The sequence below is a fragment of the Triturus cristatus genome, chromosome 6 (assembly GCF_964204655.1).
Source record: "Triturus cristatus chromosome 6, aTriCri1.1, whole genome shotgun sequence".
Classification (NCBI taxonomy): domain Eukaryota; kingdom Metazoa; phylum Chordata; class Amphibia; order Caudata; family Salamandridae; genus Triturus; species Triturus cristatus.
In genome coordinates, this window is record NC_140589.1 from 1,558,693 (window position 1) to 1,580,953 (window position 22,261).

The following is a 22,261-nucleotide window of genomic DNA, read 5'->3' on the forward strand; positions in this document are numbered from 1 at the left end:
CAAGGGCTTGTTGTACAGTCAGGTGGCTATGCTGTCTCAACCACCTCTGTGTATGGTAGGGTAATGCTACAAGATATTGCTCCAGGTAAATTTTCTCCATGATCTCCTCCTTGGAGCTGGTACCGGGAGTCAACCATTTGTCGGCCGCCATTTTTAGCCTAAAGAATAGTGTTTTGGGGTTCTCCCCGGGTCCTCCTTTCTCCTTCCTGAACCTCACCCGATATGCCTCAGCATCCAGGCCTGAATGATCCAGGATGATGCCTTTAATGGTCCCATATGGTGTGTCTCCATTTGCATTAGCCACCTGGTAGGCGGATTGCGCCTCCCCCACCAGGAGAGGGGCCAAGAAAAATGGCCATTTTTCTAGGGGCCAGCTGCAGGCCCGGGCTACCCTCTCAAAGTTTGTGAGGAAGGCATCTGGGTCCTCGCCGGGAATATACTTCTGTAAGGAAAGTCCTGCGGGGGTGGGGTGGCTAAGACCCCGGGGCTCACGTAGGGGGGTAACCTGTGGATCCGTTACCGCTTTCTGTAGTCCCTCTAGCTGGGCTGCGATTGTGTCTTTGAATACATCTCGGTCCGCACTCGCGGAGCCCATTCGAGCTTCTCCTGCCCTTTGATAATATGTTGTATTAAGACATCCATCTTTACTGTACAGATGGACGGATCAATGCCCGCATTCTCCACCACTGTGAGTGGGTTGGAAGGATAACTCAAGAAGCGACGTCTAGTTAGTGAAGGCTTTATTTTTAAACTGTCTCTTTTACTTGAAGCAGCCAGATTGTAATAAACCGGTAGGAGTTTGAATCCCCAACGATGATAAATCTCCGTCACGTAGGGGGGGTTTCGGGTTCCAGCGTCGGACCTCTATGGCGTTCGTCTCCTGGCCAGGTGGGGGAAGGCAGAGGACTCCGGATTGCCGTTAACCCAAAAGAGAGACAGAAACATAGGCGTGGGTCAATACACAGTCCGTTCCAAGTTACTCGCACAGGGCTCGGGGGTGAGGAAAACACTCTGGTGCTCAGGTGACAAGAGATACCCTACGTCCGGAGTGCATGGGGATCAGTGCTAGTGAGGGAGGGGGGAATTCAGCTTTTCTATGTACAAGCGAGACTGCGAGCGGCGTTACCTTTAGTTCTCCGCCTTCTCCCGCCTCCCGAACCAACCCGTGAAGCGGTCACGTACCTGGGTCAGCCACGCTCCTCCGTGGGCGCGGCTTGGCGAAACGTGGTTGCGGAGTCCTCCGGTCTCCGGCTTCTCCTCCTTCGGCGTACTCCCTCGATTCTCCTTGCGTCCGCGTTGTCCATGTTCTCTCTCTCTCAATCTCCGATCTCCTCCTCTCCCGCTCCGGTGTTCACACACACACTGAGGTGCTCCTCTTGCGGTCTTATTGGCTGCTGGACTGTAGCGTCAGTGTATGGGGCGGGGTTGTCTGGGAGTGAATCCCAGTTAAAGGAGAAGGCGTCCGTTGTTGAGTCCTCTATTTGAGAAGTTGTCCACTCGTCTCCCTGCGGAGTAGAAAACATATTGTCCGTGAAATCCCGAGCCTCCCACCACTCAACCCCTTGCATAATGTCTTCCCTGCTCTCATTGTGACAATGACGTAACGCGCGGCTTGGTACTGTGTACCCGTCGCATACCAGGGTAGCAGCTGGCGCGACCTCATACGTTTATGATGATACGCGGGACGCGGTACCACGAACCCATCGGATACGAAATGCACATCATTTGCGAGGTTAGCAATGTGGCGGATAGGATTTGCGTGCTGATGGAGCTTGGTACACTACCGGTACGGAACTCCAGTTTTCTCAACAAAAAAAAAAAAGATATACATATATTTTCTGGAAGATATAAAACATTACATATTTTTTAAAGTAAAAAAAAAGGATAATAGAGTTCCAAAATATTACAAAAAAAATAGAAAAAATATAGGTTTTATAAATATTAAAATATGAAATTAACATTTAAAAAACCTTTGAAATTCACCGAAAAAACCATAGGTTTTACAGACGTTATAGTTAGGAATTAGCATTTAAAAAACCTTTGAAATTCACTAAAAAACCATAGGTTTCAGGGACGTTATAGTTAATTGGACATTTGACTCATTAGCTACCAGAGGGTTTAATCAACTGCGTGCCCTGTCGCCTCCCTTGGGGCAGGGGGGTTTGGTGAATTTGGGTGACAGGAGGGTTCTCTCTCCCATCGCAAGGCAAATTGTTTCCAATGCCCCCCAAGGTGCTGTCCCTACGCATCCTAGAGGGTCGAATACAGTAACAAGGGAGAATTCTGAGTTGTATAATAGTTCCATTTCTAACAACCATATTAGGATTGATCTCCCCCTGAAGCTACCTCTCTTGTCGCGGTTCTTGTAGGGGTTCCCGCTCTTGAGTACCCCGATCAAGAATCAACACACGGTTTGTTACGTAAAACAAAAAGTTGGTGCAATCACTATTGTACGGGTTCTTCTCAAATATCAGATCATATTGTCATGGCTAGACGATTGTCGTGGGTGGGCAACCAGCCTAAAAATATTGTAGGAGACTGTATAATAGTAAATTTTAACAAACCGGATGTAGCAGACAGGTTGTTTTGGGATGCTACTGCCCTTAATGCAGATGGTATAAGGGCAGTCCCGTTGGGCTATTTCTATCCTCCCTTAAATACAGGGTTGCCCCTCAGTAGGCCACATATCAATATTAAACCCCATCCGTCCCAGCAATGGCCTAGAGCATTAAGTAGAGTTTCTAGTTCCGCAAGATCGGGAGGAGTTGGCCCCTCGACCCCTGATATTATAAATGCCCGGCCAGGGCCGGAGGAGGTGGGTTTACCCTTCACTAATAGATTTTCTCCTCTAAGCTTGTTGGACTTAAATGATTGACTCCCTGAGCCAGAGGTTACTTTGCCTCCACCTGCACTTAATGACCTGGAGGGACTAGGCATTGAGAGTGAAAATTGCCTATCTACCAGGCCCTGTATTATCTGTCCGGAAGCAGTCACTGGTGTTGTTAATGCACCAAAATGCAGACTTGTTAGCTGGAATATTGCGGGTTTAAGAAGAAAAAGAGACAACCCTCAGTGGCTAGAATTCTTAAAATCTTTTGATGTAATCGCCATTCAGAAATCCTGGGATAAGGGGGAGAATTTCTGGTTGGATGGTTTCAGTTCCTTTTTTCTACCAGCGCAAGCCACCGTAGCTGGTAGAGCAAGAGGTGGACTCATGCTACTTTTATCCTTGAACATACAGGGACCTATAAATAGGATTCCCACTGATTCAATCAATTGCTTGGCAATTGACATCTGTTCTACCACTCATCCTAGGATACTTTTGGTGAATTTTTATAATTCTGGGGAAATTGATTACATGTATCAACATTTGATCAATTTGAACTCCTTTTTAGAAAAATATAGGGTTTTGCAAACTACCCTGTTTTATGTTGTGCTCATGGGTGATTTTAACATCCATCCTTGTCACCTAAATTGCTGTATTGACGACGGTTTTGGCCATAATTTTGCCTCAACACCCCATTTTGAACATACTGGGGAAGGGGAGGCCTTAGAGTCTCTCCTGGCTAATGCTGATCTCTTCGAACCCGGTTTCGCTAATAATCTTGATCGGTGCTCGACCTTCAAATCTAATATCAAAGATACTATTATAGATTATATCTCTTTGTCCCCGGGGTTGTTGGACAAAGTAGTTTTCTACAACGCCAGGGAATCGTCCTTTAGTGACCATAACCCTGTCATTTTGGAACTTGACATAAACTGTAGCCTACTATCTAGTGGCAAGAGTCCAATTGCACTTTGTATTGTATCCACCTGTGACCAAGGGAGACGACTCAGGTGGCCTAAGGTGATCCCGGACATCTTTTTTAATGAACTTTGTAAGAAATGCGAGGGGAATTTTTTAACTTGTGTCAACCCCTTGAGCACAAAAGACGCCATTCTCAGAGCTTTCGAGGGTATATGTAAACAAATTGCCAGTGACCTTACAGTTAAGCATAAACCGAAAGCGGTATATGGTCCAAAGTGGTTTGATAGTAATTGTTCACATGCCCATCGCCTTTTAAACGATGCTCTAAAAATAAAACCCCGAGACAGAGTCTTGATCGCGGATCTGCGTAAACAGTATAAGATGGCAATCTATAAGCGGAAATCTGAGATCAAGGCAGAGGCGTGGCATGCATTGCTATCAGTAGATGTAATTAGGGACAGCTCAAAATGTTGGAGAATTATTAATACCCCTTTTTTTTCCGGTTCGGAAAATGAGACTCAAGACTGTCACATTACTGAGGCCCAATGGCTGTCTCATTTTGAGGCAATATACGACTCACCTGAGAACCTGGATTTGCTTCCCAGCCTATCACTTACTCATCCTCAAGCTCCACTTGTGTTCTGTGAAGACGAAGTGGAGAAAGCTATAAGAGAAACCATTAGTGATAAGGCCCCTGGCCCTGATTCTGTTCCAGCTGATCTATTTAAAAGTGACCCCAAATTTTGGGCGAAGATCTTGGCTAATGTTTTTAATGTCTCTGGCTCCCCAGGGTTCCCTGCATCGTGGTCCTGTTCAACTATTATTCCAATTTTTAAGAAGGGACAGAGAGGGGACCCGCGGTGCTACAGACCCATATCCTTGATCGGTTCTTCTGTGAAGATTTTAGGCAAAGTAATTTTAACGAAAATCTCAGACTGGGCCATTGAGATGAATATTATTTCTGATTTACAATATGGGTTTAGAAAACATAGAAGTACCATTGACCAGTGCCTTAATTTGTCATTATTAATCAGCAAATACACCGTGGCTAAGGAAGGTTGTATAAGGATGGCATTTATGGACTTATCCTCAGCTTTTGACCTGGTTTACAGGTCAAAGCTGTGGACCATCCTGTTGGAAAAAGGCCTTGATCCTCCCTTAGTGTATTTTCTGGCCAATCTTCATCAAGATCTTTCTGCCTCGGTCAGAATTTCACGTGATGGAAAATGCACAAGTTCTTTTAGATCGGCTCGTGGTGTTCGGCAAGGTTGTATCTTGGCACCAGTTCTTTTTACCCTATATATTAACGATTTAGACAGATCCCTTTTAACAGCGACTTTGGATATTCCGCGTGTAGGAAACTGTTTTATCCCAGTTCTCCTATACGCGGATGACGCAGTCCTTATAGCTCGCACAGCGGTTGCTCTACAGCGGCTTTTAGACGCTTTTGGGGCTTACATGCAGTCGCTGGACCTAGTTGTGAATAACAGCAAGTCCCATATCCTGTCAATCGGTAGTAAAACAAGAAAACCCCATTCTTTTTACTGTAATGGCCAAGAGGTGACCTCGGTCTCCTCTTTTACCTATTTAGGGGTAGTCTTTGATGAGAAGTTTTCCTGGATCCCGCAGCAGAAAATCAAAAAGAATTCCATTACACGTTCTGCTATAGGATTAATGGGGTTTGCTAAACGCTTGGGGGCAAGACCAATTAAGAGCATATTAAAAATATACAGTGCAAAGTGTGTCGCGATTGCTTCAAGGAACAACCAGGCATCCAAATAGCCGAAAATAAATTTCTACATAGTCTTTTATCAGTTCCACAATCAACGCCAGTCTTCTCCATACACCAGGAACTTGGGATTGGTTATATCTCAGACACTCTGAGCCTAGCTCTGTTGCTCTGCTGGCTCAAAGTGTGGTTAAACCCTGAACTGACTTTGAACCATAAGATCCTAAGCGACTTTCCACAATTGGACAATTCCAATAAAATCTAGTGGTTGACCTATGTTAAAAGTGGGCTAACTAAATTGGGGCGGCCTGAGTTATTTGAAGCCCCTGCAAAGATACGGAAGGAGGATGTTCTTTGGGTAAAACATAACTTTAAGAACTTGTTGTCTGCAGAACGGGAGGAATTAGAGTTGCAGAAACCGCTTGTAAGAGCTCATTTTTTAATGAAAATAAACATATGTATTGAACCTTATTTGATATTAGTTAATATTCCCTACCATCGCTGGCTTTTAACTAGGTTTCGTTTTAACTTAGTCCCATTTTTATTAGGCGATTTTCAGGAGTGGTGTAATCCAGAGCATTCAACCCCCTGTAAGTGTGATAACTTTTCTACCCAGAATACCCTTCATTTTATGATGTTCTGCCCGTTTTATTCCATTATGCGGAATAAGTATTTAATTCCAATTCTGCAAGGGAAGGGTTTTCTGCAGGTTAAACCAGCTCTACTTTACCTTCAGTTATTAAGTTCACCATGGGATATTTTTAACATTGCCAGCGTTTTGGTCGCAGCTATGCGCGCTAAAAAGGAGAGAAACAGACTCCCGATATCTGATTGCTTAGATTTTTAAGTGCTATAATGTAAATATAGCTGCGCACTTTTGTAAGTTTAAGTGAAGGTTCTTTTTTAGAAATATAATATTGTATTGAGTATTTGGCTGTTCTCCCCAAACTTCTGAGCAAGGCCTATTGCACATAGCACTTTTTTTTGATGTACTTCTGCTCGAAGGGTTACTTTGGCACACCCCATGATTGCATCGATTGATATGTTTGCACTTTATCCTGTATGCGTCTTTTGCACTATGCATTAAGCACTTTATGTATCATGGGAAAGGCAATGTGAAAAGTTGTTTCCTAAACCTATTTGTATTTTGCACTTTTTATATTTGCCCAGAAATGCTCTAATCCTACAAGCTGAATTATAGGAAAAGTCTTGGCAGTTTTTCTCTCTAATACTGTTTGTATGTTTTTATTCTGAAATTCTATTTTTATTTGGTCTAGTAATTCATCATGTGTTGGTAGATGATATTCTGTATTTCAAATCTTTTTAACTGTTATATGATTGATCAATTTGTGCACTTTTATGACATTAAGTTGTCGAATAAAGTATTTGATTGATTGATTGACTCATATAAAACCATTGAAATTCCCCCGTTATAGTTAGTTGAGCTAACTATAACTCGCGCGCCCGCAATGCACTGCTGATGATGTCACATATTACATCACTCATGACATGGTCAGTGACATCACTGATGACATCTCAAATTACATCACTGATAACATCACTGATGACATCATCCACGTCATAATCTGATGCACATACTGATGCCCTAATATAAACTTTGATACACCCACTCTAAATTACAGACTACTATTTTTGAAACCATACACACAACAATGCCAGATACTACATAACACCGACTATTTGCTAGGTCTACACACACATCCAGTCACTTATTCATGCAGTTATTTATCAATACAGTACTATAATATGCCCTCATACACCTATACATACAGTTACACTCTGCCACTCATCCATAGAGTTACTCACACACCTAGTCAGTCATGGAAAGAATCAATCACATACCCATTTACTCATGTATAGTTATACACACCAACTCCATTATTTATACATACAACACATCACTTATTTATGCAGATACTAACACATACTTACTATCTTATACAATCACTGATACAAGCAGACACTCATTTATACATCCACTCTTCAAATAATTTACTCTCACATATAGTCATTTATATACTCCAACACTCACATATACTGCCTTAAAACATATGTAGTTAGTCACACACATACCACTGAGACATTCATTCACTCACCAACACACCCATACACACACTAACTCACCCATACAGCCCTTCCCAGATGTACTTTTGAATCCATACAGCCAGTGAATCTCCCACTCAGACATCTATGCACAGAGCAACACACCCCAGTACCCACCCACACATATACTCAGGCACTCATACAGATACTCAGACGACAAATCAATAACCCATATAGACACTCATGTAGCTACTCACCAACCCATGCAGTTGCTTACACACCAACTGAGAGACGAATACAGACTTTCACACAGTTTAGTCACGAACCCATGCATTCAGTAAGTAACATGCAATCACTCACTTATAGAGTCAGTCACGCATCTACTAAATAATCCCTTCAGACATTTGTAAATCCACTCATTCTTGAATACACCTTGGCATACATATATATGAAAAACATTTAAACTTTACAGAAACACACATTCACTGGATGATGTCATCAGTGATGTCATTTGAGATGTCATCAGTGATGTCACTGACCATGTCATGAGTGATGTAATATGTGACACCATCAGCAGTGCATTGCGGGCGCGCAAGTTATAGTTAGCTCAACTAACTATAACAGGGGAATTTCTATGGTTTTATATGAGTCAAATGTCCTACTAACTATAACGTCCCTGAAACCTATGGTATTTTAGTGAATTTCAAAGGTTTTTGAAATGCTAATTCCTAACTATAACGTCTGTAAAACCTATGTTTTTTTCAGTGAATATATATATATATTTAGTATACTATGTATACATGTGAAAATGTCTCGGTCCGCCTGTTTGCCTCGGTGGCATGGAAAAATGGGTGGAACTGACGTCAGCATGCCGACGAGGTCCTCTTATGGCTCCGATGACGTACTACTGTGTCATGAGCGAAGCCGTGCTATTATGACGTCCTTGTCGACGTGGGAGAGCTAGGAAAGAATTTCTGTGGAATGATGGTGCAGGGGATATTCACCTAAGTGTTCAGGCTAGTCCTTTGGGAGCAACTGTTTATGTTGCCACTCCAAAAACTGAAACCAGTGATCCGAGGGCAGAGGCCCTGCAGATGGCACATGAGGTGGGGTGCCCAGTCGTGTGCACCGGCGGGGCAGCGAAGTGACAAGCACCACAACCCACAAAAAAGGTAACGAGGGCACTGAATAACACAGGATCTTCTGTTTGTATCTGGCAGGAACAACGAGGTTAAAATGCCCTCGGTCCATAATATAGAATTAGTGCTACAACGGTCTTCAAGAGGACCTGTGATGCCGCTTCTGCCTCCCGTACCCTGGAGGCGGCACATGGGTCACGCGGTATGGTCATTCTGCAGTGGGACGCACACTCCTTGACCTCACACACTTCAGGGAGGACGCTTTCCATTAGCTGTGTTTTCTGATGACGTGTTGCGCCGGCCCCGTCCAAGAACAATCAATCATGGTATTTGTAAAGGGCGCTACTTACCCGTGAAGGTCTCAAGGCGCTGAGAGGGTGGGAGGGGAGTTGCGCTACTGCTCGAAGAGCCAGGTCTTGAGGAGTATTCTGAAGGCGAGTAAGTCTTTGGACTGCCGTAGCTGGGTGGGTAGGGTGTTCCAGGTCTTGGCGGCGAGGTATGAGAAGGATCTGCCGCCGGAGCTGGCGGGTGGGTGTGTGGAAGCTGAGTCTGCTGTTCAGGTAGGCTGGTCTGGTGTCGTGGAGTGCTTTGTGTGCGTGGGTGAGGAGTTTGAAGGTGATCCTCTTGTCGACGGGGAGCCAGTGTAGGTTGGTCAGGTGGGGGGTGATGTGGCTGCGGCGGGGGACGTTGACAATCAGTCGGGCGGAGGCGTTTTGGATGCGCAGTAGTCGTCGTAGGTGTTTGGCTGGGATTCCGGCATAGTGTGCGTTGCCGTAGTCCAGCCTGCTGCTGACGAGGGCCTGTGCCACCGTTCTTCTTGTTTCGGTCGGGATCCACTTGTAGATCCTGCGAAGCGTGCGGAGGGTGTTGAAGCAGGAGGAAGAAACGGCGTTGACCTGTTTGGACATGGAGAGGGAGGAGTCGAGGATGAATCCTAGATTGCGTGCGTGGTCGGTGGGTGTTGGTGCTGTACCCGAGGGTGGTCGGCCACCAGGAGTCGTCCCAGGCCGAGGGGTTGGGTCCGAGGATGAAGACCTCCGTCTTGTCCGAGTTCAGTTTCAGCCGGCTGCTCCTCATCCAGTCGACGATGGCCTTCATTCCGTCGTGGATGTTGGTTTTGGCGGTGCTCAGGTCCTTGGTGAGGGAGAGGATTAGTTGAGTGTCGTCGGCGGAGGAGATGATGTTGAGGTTGTGGTGGCGGGCCACTTGTGCGAGGGGGGCCATGTAGATGTTGAACAGCGTGGGGCTGAGGGAGGAGCCCTGGGGGACGCTGCAGATGATGTCGGTGGCTGTGGATCGGAAGGATGGGAGGCGGACGCTCTGGGATCTGCCAGAGAGGAAGGATGTGGTCCAGTCGAGGGCCTTCTCTTGGATGCTGGCTTCTTGGAGGCGTGTTTTTAGAGTGTGATGGCAGACCGCGTCGAAGGCGGCAGAGAGGTCCAGGAGGATGAGGGCTGATGTTTCGCCGTTGTCTAATTGGCACCTGATGTCATCTGTGGCGGCGATGAGGGCAGTCTCGGTGCTGCGGTTTCATCTGAATCCGGATTGGGACGGGTCCAGGATGTTGTTGTCTTCGAGGTGGCGGGTCAGTTGCATGTTGACGATTTTCTCGATGACCTTCGCCGGGAACGGGAGTAGGAAGATGGGCTGGAAGTTCTTGAGGTCCTTGGGGTCCGCCTTGGGCTTCTTGAGGAGGGCGTTGATTTCGGTGTGCTTCCAGCTTTCCGGGAATTTCACTCTTTCGAAGGAGATGTTGATGTCCTTCCGTAGTTGGGGGGCGATGGCTGCGTCTGCCTTGTTGAATATGTGGTGTGGGCACGGGTCTGTCGGCGATCCTGAGTGGATGGAGTTCATGACCTTGCGTGTCTCGTCGTCGCTAATGTTTATTTTTATTTATTTATTTATTATTTATTTATTTAGCGATTTGTAAAGCGCCTGGTGACCCGAGGGCATCCCCGCGCTATAATCTTGAAGGCGAACCTGAGGGCAAAAAAGGGAGGGATTTTATTTAGGAAACAATATCGTTTTCAATTTCTTCCTGAACAGCAGGTGGTTGGATTCCAGTCGGAGGGTACGGGGGAGAGCGTTCCATCTCGTAGATGCATTAATGTTGGACCAGGAGGTGAGGCGGTTGGCATTGTTGGTGTTCAGAGGAGGGGTGGAGTCTGGCGTGGTCGGGTCGGTCGTGGTGTTGATGCTGTCATGGATGTCGGTGATCTTGCGGTGGAAGAAGATGGCCAGTTCCTGTGAGGGCGGAATGTCGTTGGTGTTGGCGCTGGGGTTGTAAAGTTCTTTAATGATGTGGAAGAGCTCTTTGCTGTCGTGTGCGTTGTTATCCAGGCGGTCTTTGAAGGAGGACCTCTTGGCTTATCTGATGAGGTGGTGGTGTCTGCGGGTGACATCCTTGTGGGCTGCGTGGTTGTCCGGTGTACGTTCGTGGAGCCATTTCTTCTCCAGTTTCCGGCATGCGCGCTTGGAGGCCAGGAGCTCGTCGGTGAACCAGGTGGCTCTCTTGCTGGGGTTGCTGTTGGGGGGTTTCTTCAGTGGGGCGAGGGTGTTGGCACAGTCGTTGATCCACTGTCTGAGGTTGCGGGCTGTGGCGTCTGGGTTGGTGGGGTCGGTGGGAGGGTTCTGAGAGAGGGTGGTGAGCAGCTGGTCTTCGGTGACTTTGCTCCAGCTGCGGCGAGGCATCTGTTGGGTGTGGTGGTATGTGGTTGGTTTTTTGAAGGTGAAGTGAATGCAGCGGTGGTCGGTCCAGTGGGGTTCGGTGGTGTGGTTGAAGGTGACGTGGGTGCTTGTGGAGAAGAACTCCTTTAGATCCAAACAGACTCTTCCACCCTCTCACCGGAAGTGAAACTAGGCCACGCAGACACTTTCACAGTACAACAGCCGGGAATGCACTTTTCGGTTAAAAAAAACACATTTCTTCCTCCTAATTTATCAAATAAATGACTCACTAAAGAACAGGGGCCAGCATCAATCGGTAAACAGCCGTTACAATGACTTTTTTACTTTGAGATACCATTACAACGCATGCATTACCAAACATGCGTTGTACATCGGAAAGTCATTAATATGCATTGTTTTAGAACGCATGGTCATTTACCACGCATGCCTTTACAAACATTTTAGTTGTAAAGGTATGTATTGTAAATGACCATGCGTTCTAAAAAACATGTAGAGGATCCACGTCGTTGTAAGGAAACAGAGGCTGTTCTGTTTCCTCACAACGACGCGCACCGCCCTCAGAGACGATGTGAAGCAGGAACCACGAAGAGAGAGGAACAAAAAGGAGTCACAGGTGTGGGGGATTGGGCATGGGGTGGGGGTTTCTTTTCTAGGATTTAGGGTAGTGCAGTGGTGTTTGGGTAGTGTAGGGTGTTGAGCTGAAGGTTGTGTTTTAGGGTTTAGGGTAGTGCAGTGGTGTAGGGGGTTGTGCTGGGGGTAGTGCTTTAGGGTTTAGGGTAGTGCAGTGGTGTGTGTTTAGTGTATGGCATCGTGGTAGGGGTAGTGTTTTAGGGTTTAGGGTAGTGCAGTGGTGTTTGGGTAGTGTAGGGGTCATGTTGGGGGTAGTGTTTTAGGGTTTCGGTTACTGCATTGGTGTTTGTGTAGTGTAGGGGGTAGTGCTGGAGTAGTGTTGGAGGGTTTAGGGTAATGCAGTGGTGTTTATGTAGTGTAAGGGGTAGTGCTGGAGGTAGTGTTTTAGGGTTTAGGGTTGTGCAGTGGTGTTTGGGTAGTGTAGGGGTTCATGCTGGGGATAGTGTCTTAGGGTCTAGGGTAGTGCAGTGATGTTTGGGTAGTGTAGGGGGTCATGCTGGGGTTAGATTTAGGGTTTAGGGTAGTGCAGTGGTGTTTGTGTTGTGAGGGGGTTGTGTTGGGGGTAGTGTTTCAGGGTTTAGGGTAGTTGCAGTGGTGTTTGGGTAGTGTAGGGGGTCATTCTGGGGGTAGTGTTTTAGGGTTTAGGGTAGTGCAGTGGTGTTTGTGTAGTGTAGGGGTTGTGCTGGGGGTAGTGTTTTAGGGCTTACGGTAGTGCAGTGGTGTATGGGTAGTGTAGGGGGTCATGCTGGGGTAGTGTTTTAGGGTTTAGGGTAGTGCAGTGGTGTTTGGGTAGTGTAGGGGTCATGTTGGGGGTAGTGTTTTAGGGTTTCGGTTACTGCATTGGTGTTTGTGTAGTGTAGGGGGTAGTTGTCAAGAACGGCAAAACGTGTTCCTGCACGGTTTCCCCTGGTTCTGATCGCAAAAGAAAACTATTCAATTACCCATGGAGTCGGTTGTTTCACTTCCCTTCCTTCAGACGTTCCCAAAAGAGGATTAGTCTGCTAAAGACTACTACCAACAGGGCGCCCGTTCTCAGGGCGGTCGGTGGGTTAGCGGTCTAGTGTTTGACAGGCAGATGTTTGAACGTGCGCGCGTTCCCTGACAGCGGCGCACTTCAACTGTAGAAATTTGTGAGGAGGCTGTGTCGTTCGAGCCTCTCACAGAACTTCAGAAAGTATTCGTTGGGGGTTGAGAAAGTTATTCTTCACTGCTCAACAGATTCCGGAGGTGGAGTTAGAAGTCTTCTATCTCATCTCGTGTCACAAGAACTTTCCTGTCAATTCCAGTGAGTGGGAATTCTCCAGAGTTTCTTCCAGCGGCGTTTTGTGGAAGGTCTTTCAAGGCAGGAACTATTACTGAGAAAAGGTCAACAGTCATTCCGCGGTGAGTGGCCAAATGCTTAAATGCGTATTTGAGCATAAAGACAATTTGAGACTGTCAGACTTCTGATACTCCTTTACTACGTTCCAGGTAGTAGAACAAGTAGCAGTCCCCATAGACTTCCTTATCAATGTTTGGGGTCCTGACAGAAATTTCAAGAGAGTTCAATTCCGTCTACTGACTTTTAGTTTCCATGAGGAACTTTCTTCAGCAGTTCAGATAACAAGAAAGGAATCTACTTCATCTCGTTGTATGTTAAATATATATATATATATATTGCTTACCATCAATTGCCGCAGCAGTAATCATCAAGTGCAGCTCAACCATCAGGCGCAGGAGCACCGTCAAGCGCAGCAGCAGTCATCAAGCATTGTAGCGCTTGCTTAGCGCGGAGCACAAAAGGCAACTAAAAGAGAGAGGCAAATCCACTGTAGAAATCAGGTAAAGGACGGGGCGTAGGGAGTGGGCAGGGAGTAGTGAGGGCCGTTAGGGGATTTCCACTAATTCTCTGTTAACTTAATTCACAGATGCCAGAGTAACCACCCTAGTCCAGGAGAAGCAGGCATACTAGCCCGGGAGAAGCAGGCATCACAGTGGAGTCTCTCTATTATCCCATTCCCCTTTCCCCCTCCTTGCTGGAAGTGAATTTTATTCGCTGTAGCGAGGCAGGGGAGCTGGGAAATTCTCATCAATTGAGTCCAGGTCTTCAGTCCAGCTGTTCCCGTGGTGGAAGGGAATTTCAGGTGCGTGGTACCTTCTTTCGCTTGTCTTGACAGATTGAAGTGCCATTCAACTAAATCCCACCTGAGCAGTATGGCTGAGGGTCTGGATGTTAAGACATTGGCAGCAGTGCTAGAAAGAATTCAGGAACAGTTAAATGTCACCATGGAGGCAAATAAGACTCTCAGTGAGGAGGTCAGGAAGTCTAGTCAGGAAGCGAATTTCCTTAGGCAGAGGGTGGAAGAATTGGTTTCCGGAGATAGTGCTGAGTTTAAGGCCCCTAAATCTTTCCATTTCTCGCCCACGTCATCTACATCTGAACTGACCACTCAGGTTATCCATGCCATGTCTCCCACTATACCTTTGGCAGCCCCAGAAAGATTTACAGGTGATCCCCATAAGGCGCAAATTTTCCTCACCCAATGCTCTTTGCATTTCCTTTGCAAGCCTATCGTTTTTAAAGAAGACCAATCCAAGGTGGCCTTTGTACTGTCTTACCTGAGCGGAGATGCGGCAGCCTGGTCAATGCCGCTAGTGAGTTGCAATGACTCAATTCTGTACAACTTTGAGGAATTCAAGGAAGAATTTCTTCGCATCTTTGATCGGCGCACAGTGTCACAAACGACAGACAATGAACTTTTGGATCTCAGACAAGGGAGTCGGGAGTTAGTAGCCTATATTGCCCAATTCAATAAACTAATAGTGGAAACCAAGTGGCCAAAAGAAAAGAGGGCGGCCATTTTTTTATCGAGGACTAAAAGATGAAATAAAAGATGGGTTGGCACAAATCCCAAGGAGACCCACAGATGTGTCAGAATTAATGGACCTTGTACTTCAGATTGATTCGAGGCAAAATGAGAGGCGGAGTGAGCGTCGCAAGGAGGTACGGCCTTTCCTTCCGCGTTTCGACAGAGCCAGGTCAGATCCGGTTAAGCCATCTGAGACAACTTCAGGGGAAGAACCAATGCAAATTGGGTCAATTAGAGGCCCATTAACTAAGGAGGAAAGGGAGAGGCGACGAAATGGAAAATTGTGTATGTATTGTGGAGCTGCCGGGCATTTTGTCAAGGAATGTTCACGAAGACCTAAGATTAGTCCAGTGCCAAAAGACAAGCCCCACCAGTAGGAGGAGTTGCTCTGGTGGGCACAGAAGAGAAGTCAACTCCAGATCCACAAATGCTGGCTAATACCCTTCAGTCCGCGGCCCCTCATTTGATTATCCCCTGTGGAATTAAATTTGGAATAAAAGCTATGGAGAACATTTCTGTCATGATTGATTCTGGGGCAACTGGGAATTTCTGCGACATAAGATTTGCCAAATCCCTAGGAATCCAGTTTGTCCGCAAAATCAAGCCAGAACCGGTGCGGGCTGTTGACGGAACAAATCTCTCTTCTGGCCCCATCACTTGGGATACTGAAGAGATCGTCTTGGAAGGTCCAGGGAGCCATAGGAGCATTTTAAAGTTTGCTTTGATTGATGCCCCTCAGTTTCAGCTCATTTTGGGTTTGCCTTGGCTCACGGAACATAACCCAAGGATTGACTGGGCAAGAAGATCGGTGGAAATGAGCTCAGATTATTGCAAGGAACATTGTTTTCAAGGAGAGGAAACCCATCTTCAGCCCTCCCAAGCAACGTTATTGGCAGAACCGTCTTTGGTGGTCTGTGCGTTGGAGGTTCCAGCAATTCCCAGCGAATATCTGGATTTGAGAGAGGTTTTTGATGAACAGGAGGCCAATAAATTGCCCCCACATAGGGAGTATGATTGTACCATAGAATTGGAACCAGGGGCACTCTTGCCGTGCAGTAGAATCTATGCCCTCTCTGAAGCTGAGAATGTACATCTGAAGGAGTATTTGGATCGATATCTAGCTAATGGATTCATCCGACCCTCTCAGTCTCCGGCATCTTCTCCTTTATTTTTCATTCCGAAGAAGGATGGGAGGCTTCGCACATGCATAGACTATCGTGCCTTGAACCTGGTGACAAAGAAGAACCGATACCCGCTACCACTGATTTCGGAACTTTTAGATCAGGTGAAGGATGCTTGCATCTATACTAAGTTGGACCTTCGCGGAGCCTACCATTTGGTTAGAATGGCTGAGGGGCATGAGTGGAAGACAGCTTTCCGGACGCGATTCGGCCTCTTTGAGTACCAGGTAATGCCATTCGGCCTGTGCAACGCCCCAGCTGCCTTTCAGCATTTGGTAAATGATATCCTTCGAGAATTCCTTGACCGCTTTGCAGTGGTATATATCGACGACATCCTTGTTTTCTCTGCTAATATGGAAGAACATGTACAACATGTGCGCGCCATTTTGAAGAAGTTGCTAGATCATCAGCTTTTTGTCAAGTTGGAAAAATGCGTTTTTCACACCACAGAGGTTGAATTTCTGGGATTCATTTTGTCCCCTGAAGGAGTGGCCATGGACGATTCCAAGGTAAAAGCAATAAGAGACTGGCCCCCTCCACAAAATGTCAAGGAAATACAAAGATTCATTGGATTTGCTAACTTCTACAGGCGATTCATTTCAAATTTTTCGGAGAAAGTTCGCCCAATCACTCTCCTTTTGAGGAAGAAAGAACCTTTCGTGTGGGGACCAGTGACTGAGGAAGCCTTCCAGTCTTTAAAAAGGGCCTTCATTTCCGCTCCAATTCTGCAGCATCCAGACACAGAGGAACCATTCTATGTGGAGGCGGATGCTTCTGATCAGGCGATTGGAGGAATTTTGTCGCAGCGACATCGAGAGACTGGCCAACTTCACCCCGTTGCTTATAGGTCACGGAAGTTAACAGCGGCAGAAGTCAATTATTCCATTGCAGACAAGGAACTTTTGGCAGTGAAAGATGCTTTTCAGGACTGGCGACATTATTTATTAGGAGCCAAGCATGAAGTAACAGTCTATACAGACCATAGAAATCTGCAGTTCCTGAAGTCAGCGCGAACTCTTTCACCACGACAATTGCGATGGTCATTGTTCTTCGCAGATTACAACTTTGTTTTGACATACAAACCAGGAGCAGACAATGGAAAGGCGGATGCCTTGTCCCGGCTAAATTCAAGTGAGCAAAGAGAAACTTCCCGAGAAGTTCACATAATTCCTGAGGAAAAGATAATTGGGGCGATACTATACTCAGAATTGGAAGAGAAGATCAGAGATTCAATATCACAAGAAGATCTGGCTAAGTGGTTGAAAGAGGACCCAGAGAGAGAAAGTAGAGATGGGAAACCCTATCATCACGGAGTACTGTTCGTTCCACAGGCTGATCTACAAGAAAGAGTCATACAGCATTGTCATGATGATCCTTTGGCCGGCCACAAAGGGGTCACGAAGACCATTGAACTGATCAAACGAGACTTTTGGTGGCCCGGTCTGGAAGCTCAGGTGAGACAGTATGTGGCATCTTGTGCTAGTTGTGTCAAGGGGAAGGCCATAAGACAAGCCCCACAAGGGTTACTTCAACCTTTGCCCATAGCACCAGCTCCTTGGCACACCATCTCAATGGATTTTATAGTGGATCTTCCTTCTAGTCAGGGGTTGTCCGTTATATGGGTGGTGGTAGATCATTTCACCAAGATGGCTCATTTTGTCCCATTGAAATCCCTCCCAACTTCAACTCAGCTTTCCACTCTGTTTACTCAACACATAGTCAAGGCACATGGGATTCCCAAGGTGGTCATATCCGATAGGGGTCCTCAATTCATTTCACGATTCTGGAGAGCCTTCCTAGGCAAATTAGGGGTGGAATCTCGTTTGTCCACCAGTTTTCACCCACAGACTGATGGGCAAACGGAGAGAGTGAATCAAGAACTAGAGCAATATTTGCGCTTGTACTTGATGGATCAGGAGGGAGATTGGCCTGAGTTAATTTGGGCAGCTGAATTTGCGTATAACAACGCAGTTCACTCTTCTACCGGATTTTCCCCGTTCTTTTTGAATTCAGGTCGACACCCCAACACCTTAGTGAATAAGTCTGAAAGTCTAGTACCAGCTGTGGAAGAGACGGTGCGCAAATTACAAGAGACTTATAAGATAGCAACTCAGAACTTGATTAAGGCAAAGGCAACACAGAAGGTGCAGGCAGACAAGAAAAGAAGGAAGAATCCCGTTTTTGAGCCAGGGGACAAGGTTTGGCTATCCACTCGATACATGCGCCTCAAGGGGAATCGTAAATTCCAACCTAGATTTGTAGGTCCTTATGAGGTAGAAAGGATGATGAACTCAGTTACAGTGAAACTCAAGCTTCCTCTTAGTCTAAAGATTCACCCAGTGTTCCATGTATCTTTAGTAAAGAAAAACCCCGTGGGTTTGAGAATGGGTTTGCCTCCAGCTCCAGTTCACAGACAGGCTGGAGAAGAATTTGAAGTCAAGAGGATTCTAGACTCAAAACTGAAGAAAGGAGAAGTTTTCTATTTAATTGACTGGAAAGGATTTGGTCCGGAGGATCGTTCTTGGGAGCCCAGTTCAAATATCCATGCCCCCAGATTGGTTCGTGAGTTTCATAGGACATATCCCAATAAACCAAAAGAGAGTGGAGGGGAGTTCTTGGTGGGGGGTACTGTCAAGAACGGCAAAACGTGTTCCTGCACGGTTTCCCCTGGTTCTGATCGCAAAAGAAAACTATTCAATTACCCATGGAGTCGGTTGTTTCACTTCCCTTCCTTCAGACGTTCCCAAAAGAGGATTAGTCTGCTAAAGACTACTACCAACAGGGCGCCCGTTCTCAGGGCGGTCGGTGGGTTAGCGGTCTAGTGTTTGACAGGCAGATGTTTGAACGTGCGCGCGTTCCCTGACAGCGGCGCACTTCAACTGTAGAAATTTGTGAGGAGGCTGTGTCGTTCGAGCCTCTCACAGAACTTCAGAAAGTATTCGTTGGGGGTTGAGAAAGTTATTCTTCACTGCTCAACAGATTCCGGAGGTGGAGTTAGAAGTCTTCTATCTCATCTCGTGTCACAAGAACTTTCCTGTCAATTCCAGTGAGTGGGAATTCTCCAGAGTTTCTTCCAGCGGCGTTTTGTGGAAGGTCTTTCAAGGCAGGAACTATTACTGAGAAAAGGTCAACAGTCATTCCGCGGTGAGTGGCCAAATGCTTAAATGCGTATTTGAGCATAAAGACAATTTGAGACTGTCAGACTTCTGATACTCCTTTACTACGTTCCAGGTAGTAGAACAAGTAGCAGTCCCCATAGACTTCCTTATCAATGTTTGGGGTCCTGACAGAAATTTCAAGAGAGTTCAATTCCGTCTACTGACTTTTAGTTTCCATGAGGAACTTTCTTCAGCAGTTCAGATAACAAGAAAGGAATCTACTTCATCTCGTTGTATGTTAAATATATATATATATATATTGCTTACCATCAATTGCCGCAGCAGTAATCATCAAGTGCAGCTCAACCATCAGGCGCAGGAGCACCGTCAAGCGCAGCAGCAGTCATCAAGCATTGTAGCGCTTGCTTAGCGCGGAGCACAAAAGGCAACTAAAAGAGAGAGGCAAATCCACTGTAGAAATCAGGTAAAGGACGGGGCGTAGGGAGTGGGCAGGGAGTAGTGAGGGCCGTTAGGGGATTTCCACTAATTCTCTGTTAACTTAATTCACAGATGCCAGAGTAACCACCCTAGTCCAGGAGAAGCAGGCATACTAGCCCGGGAGAAGCAGGCATCACAGTGGAGTCTCTCTATTATCCCATTCCCCTTTCCCCCTCCTTGCCGGAAGTGAATTTTATTCGCTGTAGCGAGGCAGGGGAGCTGGGAAATTCTCATCAATTGAGTCCAGGTCTTCAGTCCAGCTGTTCCCGTGGTGGAAGGGAATTTCAGGTGCGTGGTACCTTCTTTCGCTTGTCTTGACAGTAGTGCTGGAGTAGTGTTGGAGGGTTTAGGGTAATGCAGTGGTGTTTGTGTAGTGTAGGGGGTAGTGCTGGAGGTAGTGTTTTAGGGTTTAGGGTAGTGCAGTGGTGTTTGGGTAGTGTATGGGTTCATGCTGGGGATAGTGTTTTAGGGTCTAGGGTAGTGCAGTGGTGTTTGGGTAGTTTAGGGGGTCATGCTGGGGTTAGATTTAGGGTTTAGGGTAGTGCAGTGGTGTTTGTGTTGTGAGAGGGTCGTGTTGGGGGTAGTGTTTCAGGGTTTAGGGTAGTGCAGTGGTGTTTGGGTAGTGTAGGGGCTCATTCTGGGGGTAGTGTTTTAGGGTTTAGGGTAGTGCAGTGGTGTTTGTGTTGTATAGGGGTAATGCTGGGGGTAATGTTTTAGGGTTTAAGATAGTGCTGTGGTGTTTGTGTAGTGCAGGGGGTAGTGTTTTAGGGTTTAGGGTATTGCAGTGGTGTTTGTGTAGTGTACTGGGTCATGCTGTGGGTAGTGTTTTAGGGTTTAGGGTAGTGCAGTGGTGTTTGTGTAGTGTAGGGGGTCATGTTTTAGGGTATAGGGTAGTGCAGTGGTGTTTGGGTAGTGTAGGCGGTCATGCTGGGGTTAGTGTTTTAGGGTTTAGGGTAGTGCAGTGGTGTTTGTGTAGTGTGGGAGGTCATGCTGGGCTAGATTTAGGATTTAGTGTAGTTCAGTGGTGTTTGGGTAGTGTAGGGAGTCATGCTGAGGGTAGTGTTTTAGGGTTTAGGGTAGTGCAGTGGTGTTTGTGTAATGCAGGGAGTCGTGCTGGGGGTAGTGTTTTAGGTTTTAGGGTAGTGTAGTGGTGTTTGTGTAGGGTAGGGGACGTGCTTTGGGTAGTGTTCTAGGGTTTAGGGTAGTGCAGTGGTGTTTGGGTAGTGTAGGGGGTAGTGCTGGGGGTAGTGTTTTAGGGTTTAGGGTAGTGCAGTGGAGTTTGTGTAGTGTAGGCGGTCGTGCTGGGGTTGGTGTTTTAGGGTTTAGGGTAGTGTAGTGGTGTTTGTGTAGTGTAGGGGTCATGCTGGGGGTAGTGTTTTAAGGTTTAGGGTAGTGCAGTGGTGTTTGTGTAGTGTAGGGGGTCGTGTTTTAGGGTTTAGGGTAGTGCAGTGGTGTTTGGGTAGTGTAGGGTGTCATGCTGGGGGTAGTGTTTTGGGGTTTAGGGCAGTGCAGTTGTGTTTGGGTAGTGAAGGGGGTCGTTGCGGGGGGTAGTGTTTTAGGGTTTAGGCCGATAGTAGAGTGGTGTTTGTGTAGTGTAGGGGGTCGTGCTGGGGGTAGTGTTTTAAAGGTTTAGGGCATTGCGGTGTTGTTTGTGTAGTGTAGGGGTTCGTGTTGGTGTAGTGTTTTAGGGTTATGCAGTTGTGTTTGGGCAGTGAAGGGGGTGGTGCTGGGGGTAGTGTTTTAGGGTTTAGGGTAGTGCAGTGGTGTTTGGGTAGTGTAGGGAGTTGTGCTGGTGGTAGTGTTTTAGGGTTTAGGGTATTGCAGTTATGTTTGGGTTGTGTATCGTGTCATGCTGGGGGTAGTGTTTTAGGGTTTAGGGTAGTGCAGTGGTGCTTGCACAGTGTAGGGGGTCGTGCTGGAGGTAGTGTTTTAGGGTTTAGGGTAGTGCCATAGTGTTTGGGTAGTGTAGGGAGGGTAGTGCTGGGGGTAATTTTTTAGGGTTTAGGGTAGTGCAGTGATGTTTGGCTAGTGTAGGGGGTCGTGCTGGGGGTAGTGTTTAAGGGTTTAGGGTAGTGCAGTGGTGTTTGTGTAGTGTAGGTGGTCGTGCTGGGGTTAGTGCTTTAGGGTTTAGGGTAGTGCAGTGGTGTTTGTGTAGTGTAGGGGTAGTGTTTTAGGGTTTAGGGTAGTGCAGTGGTGTTTGTGTAGTGTAGGGGATCATGCTGGGGGTAGTGTTTTAAGGTTTAGGGTAGTGCGGTGGTGTTTGTATAGTGTTGGGGCTCGTGTTTTAGGGTTTAGGGTAGTGCAGTGGTGTTTGGGTAGTGTAGGGTGTCGTGCTGGGGGTAGTGTTTTTGGGTTTAGGGTAGTGCAGTTGTGTTTGGGTAGTGAAGGGGGTCATGCTGTGGGTAGCATTTTAGGGTTTAGGCCGGTAGTACAGTAGTGTTTGTGTAGTGAATGGGGTGGTGCTCAGGGTAGTTTTTTAGGGTTTAGGGTAGTGCAGTGGTGTTTGTGTAGTGTAGGGGTTCGTATTGGGGTAGTGTTTTAGGGTGTAGGGTAGTGCAGTGGTGTTTGTGTAGTGTAGAGGGTCATGCTGGGGGTAGTGTTTAAGGGTTTAGGGTAGTGCAGTGGTGTTTGTGTAGG